General features: G+C 33.5%; 1 pseudogene; it reads left to right on the top strand.

Moving 5' to 3' along the window:
* Positions 1-157: 157 nt before the first annotated feature.
* LOC102949729 lies at positions 158-948 on the top strand (annotated as a pseudogene).
* The last annotated feature ends 9,157 nt before the right edge of the window (positions 949-10,105 follow it).

Raw genomic sequence — 10,105 nt, 5'->3', positions numbered from 1 at the left:
AATGGGACAGATGGTAGCTATACTTGTGGTGAACATAGCACGGTGTATGAATTTGTCAAATCGCCAAGTTGTAATACACCTGAAACTAGTGTAACACTGCATGTTAACTATAGTCAAGTAAGAAAAATTTTTAAAAATCAAAGCACAGCTCCAGTCATCCAAGATGCTGAAAGGAAAGAAGGTTAAGAACAAGATGGTCAACCCTGTTCCTGCTGACATGAGGAAGCAGGAGGCCAAGAAGGTGGACAATCCCCTATTTGAGAAAAGGCCCAAGAATTTTGGTATTAGACAGGATATCCAGCCCAAAAGGGACCTCATCCGCTTTGTCACCAATCAGGCTGCAGTGGCAAAGGGATATTCTCTATAAATGTCTAAAAGTGCCTCCCATAATTAACCAGTTCACCCAGGCCTGGGACCACCAAGCAGCCACTCAACTGCTTAAGCTGGCCCACAGATACAGACCAGAGACAAATAAGAAGCAAAGATTGTTGCTCCAGGCTGAGTAGAAAGCTGCCAGCAAAGGTGATGGCCCTCTAAGAGGTCACCTGTCCTTCAAGCTGGGGCTAATACTGTCACCGTCTTGGTGGAAAACAAGAAAGCTCGGCTGGCGGTGATTGCACATGATGTGGATCCCACTGAGGTGGTTGTCTCCTGTGTGCCCTGTGTCGTAAGATGGGGGTTCCCTACTGCATTATCAAGGGAAAGGAGGCCAAGCTAGGACATCTGGTCCACAGGAAGACCTGCACTACTCTCACCTTCACACAGGTTAACTCGGAAGACAAAAGAGCTGTAGTTCTGGCTAAGCAGGTGGAAGCTATCAGGACCAATTACACTGACAGATATGATGAGATATGCTGTCACTGGGGACGCAATATCCTAGGTCCACAGGCAGTGGCTCACATTGCCAAGTTGGAAAAGGCTAAAGAACTGGCCACAAAATTGGGCTAAGCATAAGCTGTTGAATTTTCTGTACATAAAAGTTACAAAAAGTTCTCTTTCAAAAAAAGTCAAAATAGCACAAAAAAGACACATTCTTTTTATAAAAACAGACAAATCCAGATTGCTTATCTGAAATAGATGGGCTCCAGTCATTCTTTGAAAATTTATTTTAGTTCAATTTTTAAAAATTAGTAACAAAGATGTGTAAAACATATCTATGGCAATCTCTAATTTCATCATCTTTGGTTTTTGAAAGATTATATATAATCTACTATTATCAACATATATATCATCAATATATAGTCTCCTTGAGGGTCTTTTCTATCTGTCCATCTCTTAGCCTCTTAATAGAGTGCCTTTTCAAAATAGATATTTGATAATTTACATTGAGATATAATGGATGCTAATAATTGCTAAAGGGGTCTCAGTGCACAGCTGAAAGGAGAAATTGCTATGAGAGAGAAGCTTAAAAGAAGATAATGAGAAAAATATATCATTCATTTGTTCAAAGACACTTGAGGGCCTACTCTTTGCTGATGCTCTGCTAAGCACAATGGGGGGATGGAGAAAAATATGATTAGGGCTTGAAGTATCAATAATACTTATCAATAATTAAGGATATAAGGTGTACATATGATATGTACTAGACACTAATTAGGAAGAAAAAGTGAGTGACAATGAAAACATCTAGGACTTAAGGAGAAGTAGAAATCACTTGCATCTGAGAATGTTCTAGAGACTGCTCATAAATAGAGTGATGATGATTAGCATAGCTAAATTAATAATTATCTAAATGGGCTGAAGGGAAAATAGAGTGGCAGGGATCAAAACTGATTCTCTGGATCCTGTCTGAATCTTATTAAAATTGTGTCAGGAGAAATATGACAGAGAGCCCATGACTAAAAGTTACCTTGCTTATATTCTATGATTTGCAAATTAATCAATCTCACAATTTGATCACTGTGATTCCTAAGAGTTTTGTATTAGTTTCGTTTAGCAATTTTATGTTTATAGATTGTCATTTTTTTTTAATTTTTAAAGAAGCTCTTTATCTCTAAATTATGCAGCCTTTGTGCCAAAAATTTGAAAACATTCATGTTGTTCAGTCATGGATACAAAACAACTAGCATGAAATCAAAGGGTCTGCGATAAAATATTTAGCTAGAAATTTAAAAGCCTAGTTAATATTTAACCCCAAAATTACATAATAATAATGATGATAACGAACGTGACTCATGATAACCATTAGAGTTGTATAAAATTAAATTAATGATGGTTTTAAAACATGAAATGATCATTTCAAGGGAAGAAAATTAGTTTTGTGTGACCATATGCTACAAATTGAGAATAGATTTAGAAAGTATCAAAAAGCACTGAAATAATACAGATACAAAAAAATCTTCTAGTATTTGACCATTATCAAACACTCAGAGATTCCCCGCTGCCTAATGGTTATCCCCTTCCCACATTTCTCAGCATGGGATACAAGTCTTCCCCCACACTTTTGTCCCTTCTTGCTTTTCTAGTGTCCAATTCACCCAAACCCTGCTGGAGCAAAGTTACTTTATTTTCTTAAAAACTGCAAAGGCGTTCCCATATCTTGTCTTTTGCTACTGTAGTATAAACCTTTCTCCACAACTCTGGATGGAGTAAGCCTGTTAAGGTCCAATAAACATACTACTTTTATCATGAAGTAAAATAGTCTCAGCTATGACAGCCTTAAATGTGACTAGACATTGTGCAATTTATAGAGAACACTGGGAAGAGTGTGGACAACATCTCAAACCAAGGAATACTTGGAAAACTCAACTACCAGGTATACTAGGACCCGTGAAACAGTGGATCAGAAGGAAAGGGAGGAAACTGGAAGAATAAGGAAGAATAGAGAATAAGGAAGAATAGAGAAACTGAAGTAGCTCAGGTTGTGTGTGTGTGTGTGTGTGTGTGTGTGTGTGTGTGTGTGTGCATGTGTGGTGGGGCGGGCATGGAAGGAAAACAAAGATGCAAGGAGCTACCAGGAATGCTACTCAGCGATGTTGTAAATTTAGACTTGTTTCCAACAGAGATCAATATTTTTTTTTTCAGTTTTGCTTGTTCTTTTTTAACTACTGCCTTATTGAGATGTAATTCACATAGAAAATTCACACACCACATTTAAAGTATATTATTTAATGGCTTTTTGTATATTCACAGGCATGTAAAATCATTCCCATAGTCGATTGTAAAACATTTTCATTATCTCAGAAAAGAAACTCCTTATCTTGTAGCCACCACTCTCTTGTATCCTCATCCCTGCAGACCTAAGCAAGTACTCATCTACTTCCTGTTCTATAGGTTTGCCTATTAAAGACATTTCATATAAACAAAATCATACTATTTGGTCTTGTAAAACAGGCTTATTCCACTCAGCGTAATGTTTTCAAGGTTCATTCATGTTTATCAGGGGTCAAATAGCAGATGGAAGCAATTAGCAGATGGATAATTCACTGGGAGTGGTGGGCAAGAGACCAGTTCCTAAAAAGGTCCACCCTCCCAGAACAACAACTTTGTGAGAGTTAATCAAGATGTGAGGAGCAGGTCTTGCTACCCAGGAAGGATTTCAACACTAAAAAGAATAAACAAAATGAGGACCTAGTTACATAGGTGAGGCCAATAAAGATGGAGGCAGAGAGATCTCTCTTGACATCCAAAATAGGAAGCTTGTGGCAACAAAACAAAGTATTGACCAACTCAATTATTCTAGTCCCTTCCTTCCTCTTCATTTCCACATAATGGACAATAAAACAAATTAACAACAGTAAAAGCAAAGATCAAGAACAACACAGAAGGCTTGTTCTCGTTATTATAAACTATCAATACAATTATCAACATGAGAAATACAATCACTACAGCGCAAGGCTCCTTCATGAAGCAAGACTGATTTATCTAATTTGGAGAAGACGTATGTATTTTTCCTAACATCTGTACATTGTTTATATGTTAACAAACTTTCATAACTCTCTGAGTCTGTCCTTGCCAAAAAGATATTCAAAGTTCTTAAATGAAAATTTGATATAATGAAAGTATGTATGTATTGACTTACCAGATTCCCACTGATTTTACAAAGATAGGATATTCATATTGTTCAGGATGTTTTATAATTAGTTTACTGTTAATTTGAAAATTGGAAATCTTATTATATTATGAGGTATTCCAAATTTATGATGTGCTTATTTTACTATGAGGTTTTTGAAACTAAAATCAGCAATTGTTTGATAAATATAAATAGACCTTGGTATTCCTTAATGTCTCTTTGCATAAAGCTTTCACTTATCTAATTCAACAGCCCATGCTTTTTCTCCAATGTGCAAAGATTAGTTGTGGAGAAGGGTGTACATCACAGGCAGCTCATGTTAGTCTTCTAATTAATGTATGATTTTACATAAACATTTTTAATTTGACAATCTTTAAAGGCTATGACTAAGTTTATTATTGTTTTAATGAAACTTTTACCGAGATATATAATTCACGTGTCATAAATTTCACCCTTTTAAATTGTCCAATTCAATGATTTTTAGTATATTTATACAGTTGTACATTAAATACAACTCTGCAATTCTAGAACATTTCATCACCCCAAAATGAAAGCCCACCTCAATTAGCAGTCCCTTCACATCTTTTCTTTTACAGCCTCTAGCAACTGCTAATCTACTCTCCATCTTATAGATTTGCCTATTCTGGACATTTAAAATAAAAAATATATATATACAATTTGAGGCTTTTTGTGTGTGACTGTTTTGACTTAGCATAATATTTCATGATTAATCCACATTGTAGCTTGTATTAGCACTTCATTTTCATACCCAAATAGTATTCCAGTGTATGGATATATTACATTTTGTTTATCCATTCATTAATTGGTGGACATTTGGGTTACTTCCACATTTGGCTATCATAAATAATGTTACTATGAACATTTGTGTACAAGTTTTTGTGTGGGCATGTGTTTTTAATTCTCTTGGAGATATACGTAGAAGTGAAAGTGCTGGTTCTACAGTAACTTTGTTTCACTTTTTGAAGAACTGCCAAATTATTTTCTAAAGTGGCTCCACCATTTTCCATTCCCACAAATGATGTATGGGGGTTGCAATTTCTCCAGATATTTGTCAATAATTGTTATGGTCCATCCTTTTTATTGCAGTCTTCCTAGTGAGTGTGAAGTGGTATCTCATTGTGGCTTTTATTTGCTTTTCCCTAAAAACTAATGATATTAAGAAACTTAATTTGTTTCTTGGCCAGTTATACAGTACCTTCTTTGGAGAGATGTCTATTCAAACATCTTTCTCAGTTTTAGTTGGATTATTAACATTTCATTGGTGAAACGTGAGGATTCTTTATGTATACTGAATACCAGTTCCTTACCAGATATATACAAATATTTTCTCCCATTCTGTGGGTTATCTTTTCAATTACTTGATAATATCCTTTGAATCACAAATGTTTTAATTTTGATGAATTCCAATATATCTACTTTTTGTCATTGTAAATTGGTATAATATCTATGAAACCATTGCTTAATCCAAGGTCACAAAGATTTATTCCTATGCTTTCCACAGATAGCTTGATCTCCTACATTTAGGACTATGATCAATTTTGAGTTCATTTTTGTATATGATGAGGTAAGGGTAAGGTAGGGGTCCAAATTCAATCTTTGGTATATGTAATTCAATTGTTCCAACACCACTGTTGAAAAGACTATTCTTTTCCCATTCAATTATATTGACACTCTTGTTGAAAATCAATTGGCTATAAATGTAAAGGTTTATTTCTTGACTCTAAATTCTATTCTGTTGACTATATTTGTGTATTTATGTTAGTATCACACTGGCTTGATTGTTTTAGCTTTATAGTAAGTTTTTTAAAATTTTTGTTTTGCTTTATTTTATTTTAGAGAGAGACAGAGCATAAGTAGGGAAGGGGCAGAGAGGGAGACACAGAATCTGAAGCAGGTTCCAGGCTCTGTCAGCACAGAGCTGAACGTGGGGCTCAAAGTCCCGACTCATGACCTAAGTCGGATGCTTAACTGACTGAGCCACCCAGGTGCCCCTACTTTATAAGTTTTTAAATGGAAATTGTGAGTCCTCCAACACTGTCTTTTTCAAGATTGTTTCAAGTATTCTGGGTTCTTTATATACCTATATGAATTTTAAAGCTTACAACCACAATTTAGAAGCTTTTTGTACATTCTTTGGGGTTTCCTATGTAGATAATCATGTCATCTGCAAACAAGAATAGTTTTGTTTCTTTTTTTTTTGTGATTTGTATGTTCTTTATTTAATTTTCTTGCCTTATTGCACTGACCAGAGCTTCCATTATTATGTTGAATGAGTGTGGTAATATGAACATCTTACCTTCTTCCTGCTTTTAGAGGGAAAGCATCCCGTCACACCATTAAGTATAATTTAGCTGTAGGGTTTTATTTTTTTTATAGATATTCTTTATCAAGATGAAGAAATTCTCCTCTATGCTTTGCTTTTCTTTGTTTTTTTACTGAGAATTTTGTCATGAATATGTGGTGAATTTTGTCAAATGCTTTTACTGCATTGATTGATATGATCATATGACTTTTCTTCTTTAGCCTGTTTATATGATAGATTACACTGGCTGATTCTTAAATATTGAACCAGTCTTACATACCTGGAATAAACCCCTCTTGTTTACATTGAATAATTCTTATTACAAATTATTTAATATTAAATTATTGATATTTAAATAATTAATAATTTATTGATAGTAAATAAATGAATAATAAATTGATATTAATTTAAATATTAATTTATTAATTTAATTTATTTTAATATTAATTTAAATTAATTTAAATTAATATTAGATACCATATGTTGCTGGATTCTATTTGTTAATAATTTAAGAACTTTTACCTCCATTCATAAGGGACATGGATCTATAGTTTTCTTTTTTTGTACTGTTTGTCTGGTTTTGATGTTAGGGTAATGCTAGCATCATAAGTTGAGTTGAGAAGTGTTCTCTTCTCTTCTGTTTCCTGAAACAGATTGTGTAGAATTGGTGCTAATTACTTTTTAAAAATTTGATAGAATTCACCAGTCAAACAATCTGGGCCCAGAGATTTTTCCAGTTTTAAAACCATAAATTACGTTTCCTTAATATTATAGAGTTATTATTGCTTTAGTGTTTTCATTTTTTAGTATTATAAAATAAATGTATATACATTTTAATTTTTAACCTTTTTTCTTACTTTAAGATAATAAATTTCCTTATCTGACTTCATGGCTTCCGCCTTCTTCTCTAGTAGATGTAGCAGTGTTCTGGGCTTCTGCTCTGCCTAGTTATTCAATCTCCTACCCTATGAAAGTCCTACATTCTGAGTTTCTACCTTCACATATGAATACAGACAAACTTCTCCCATCCGGCTTTTTATCTCAAATCACCACTCCCACTACTAGAATATTTACTCTCTTCTGAAAGGTATACTCCTATTCCAAAGAGGAAATATCAAGTGTTGACTTCTGTCTCTTGGCTGTCTTCAGATTTTGGTTGAATAACTTCTTTATCTGTTTTCTAATAAAGGGAAAGGGAAACAGACAGAGAGAGAGAGAGCGTACATGCTCTAACTAGGTAATAATTAAAGTCTTTTATAGTTTTCAAATTACGTTATTCAATGTTTCTAAATACAAAATCACTATCTTCATTTTGGAGTCAATACCTCTCATTCTGTTATGGGCATAATAGCCCAAGCTAGAAAACTTTCAGTTGTTTGATTTTTTTTCCCACTCCTTTTACCTTCTGTATCAAATATGTTACCATCAATTTCCAATCATCTTTTGAAGAGTTCACTGGTCTCCTCTCTGTGGTTGGATATGTCATTTAGTTCTTTCCACTATTTTCTTTTTTTTCTTTTTTCTTCTTCTCTATAAGAAATGTCCTGTCCCTTCCTTCTGTTATCCAGATCCCCTGCCTATGAAATCCTATAGTATTGTACTTTATCATACAAGTATAGGTATATTATATAAATATATACACACATTTAATGTAAATATTATAAATACATATTAAACAGATATACTAGAAGACATTAGTATACCTTCCTTCAAAATTTCTATCTTAAAAATCATACATTTATATTAAGATAACTCCATATTGGTAATGGCTTTATTGGAATTGCTCTCAGATGCTTGAGCATATATGTATAATTTTAACATTTTCAGGCCGAGAAATGTAATTTTAATACAGTTAAGTTAATCAAAAGTTAGATCAATCAAACTGGCCAATAGTATCTTCATGTTTTAAAAAAAAGGGCTAGTAAGAAACAGGTATTCTTATGTGGCTTTGTAACTCACTAAGAAGCAAATCCAAATGACAGCATTCTAAAATTATCATACTGAGGCAGTATCAACAGACTTAATGGATAGTTTGCCAAAATGGCCTTTGAATGACAATATTCTTTTGAATATATAAATTATATTTTATATTTTAATCACCCCAACCTGCCACATATTTTTCAAAACTAATTATTTGATATGTTATCTTCTCAAAAATCACAGAGTGTATGCTCCCCAAGGACAGATTTTCTGCCTTACCCATTTATATCCTTCATAATGCCTAACAGCTTAATTCTTCATAAGATGGCCAGAATGGACTCATTGACAGACATCTGTACAATGTGTACAGTGCTTCAGTGTATAATTCAGGAATCAGAGAGATGCCCTGACCTAATGATTTTACATTATAAAAGATAAAAGTCTCTAAAAGGACAAGCCAAAAGCACTTTTTTAAAAAATGAAATGCTAAACTGCATTTGCAGAATTGCTTTTGGATCCTGGGATATACATGAAATGAATTTATGGAAAATACTGAAGTGATAGGTTTAATATTATGGTCTCAAGAGCTGTTAGGATACAAGTAAAACTAATCAATTTAGATTGTTCAGTTTAGTTATTATTTTCACTTCAGGGGAATTCCTGAATCATTAAACTTAGTAATTTCTATAGCTACTATGGGCCTCTGATTACATGGCTCACCTAATGAAACAGTAAACAGATAACCAAATTAAAAACCCCCAAGGGTAAAAAAGGCTAGAATATTCATCTTTTCAAATTTCAAATATTTAATCAGGATTGTTAGCTGTCTAATGCTTAATGTCATGTAACTAAATTCAAGTACATATCATGAAGGCTTTTTAATACTTTATTTTTAAAAACATAACAATAGATAGTTTTGTGATATTTAGAAGTGAAGGTTTATATGGAGACAATATTTTTATGTATGCATGCAGAGAGACAAAGTAAAATTCTTGAAGTTCAAGGAAAAAGATGAAACTAAAATTGAACAACAGGTGCTTTCCCAATTTTGCATTTATGTTCTGTTCCGTTTGAGTAAGTGGACTTATACATCATGAGCTCCTTCCTGAGTGTCAGTCACTCCATGCAGCCCCTCCCTTAATAAACCATTTGACCAGGACTGCATCATGACTCTGGGTAGAAGCTGACCTCATCAAAGTATTTCTCATCTAAAACATATCTTTTGAAGTCTGGTGATTGGCTAAGTGGTGGGTAAATTTCTGTGTATTACAAAAGCTGACATGTGATTTTCAAAGAAGTAGAGGGAGGGTGCTATGCAACTTGAGAAGCATATCTAATTATATACTGTTATATTGGTAAAGAAATCATATGAGTTTGAACTCAGTGCAAACTGTAGAAAGTGAATCTCTATAAAGTCTTGCTAGTCAAGTAGGCCAATGGTTTTTTTCAAAAGACTGAGAAACATGGGTTAAACCATTGATAAAGAAGCTCTTTACCTATAGTAAAGTTTGCTTATTCTTTGATTATACTGATCAACTCTACTCAGTTTATTATTGTTGTTTGTTTTACTTCTTATTTTTTTATAGTTTACTCTTCCCTATTTTTTAAAATGTAAGTATAATTAGCATATAGTGTTATATTAGTTTCAGGTATACAATATAATGATTTAACAATTTATATATTACTTAGTGCTCATCATGGTAAGTGTACTCTTAATCCCCTTCACCTATTTCACCCATCTTCCCACCCGCTTCCCCTCCAGCAACCACCAGATTGTACTCTGTATTTAAGAGCCTGTTTTTTTTGTTTGTCTCTTTTTTCTGTTCGTTCATTTGTTTTGTTTCTTAAAT

Source organism: Panthera tigris, chromosome B2 (assembly GCF_018350195.1).
Source record: "Panthera tigris isolate Pti1 chromosome B2, P.tigris_Pti1_mat1.1, whole genome shotgun sequence".
In the NCBI taxonomy this organism is placed as follows: Eukaryota; Metazoa; Chordata; class Mammalia; order Carnivora; family Felidae; genus Panthera; species Panthera tigris.
This window is presented reverse-complemented; position numbering and strand designations above follow the sequence as displayed.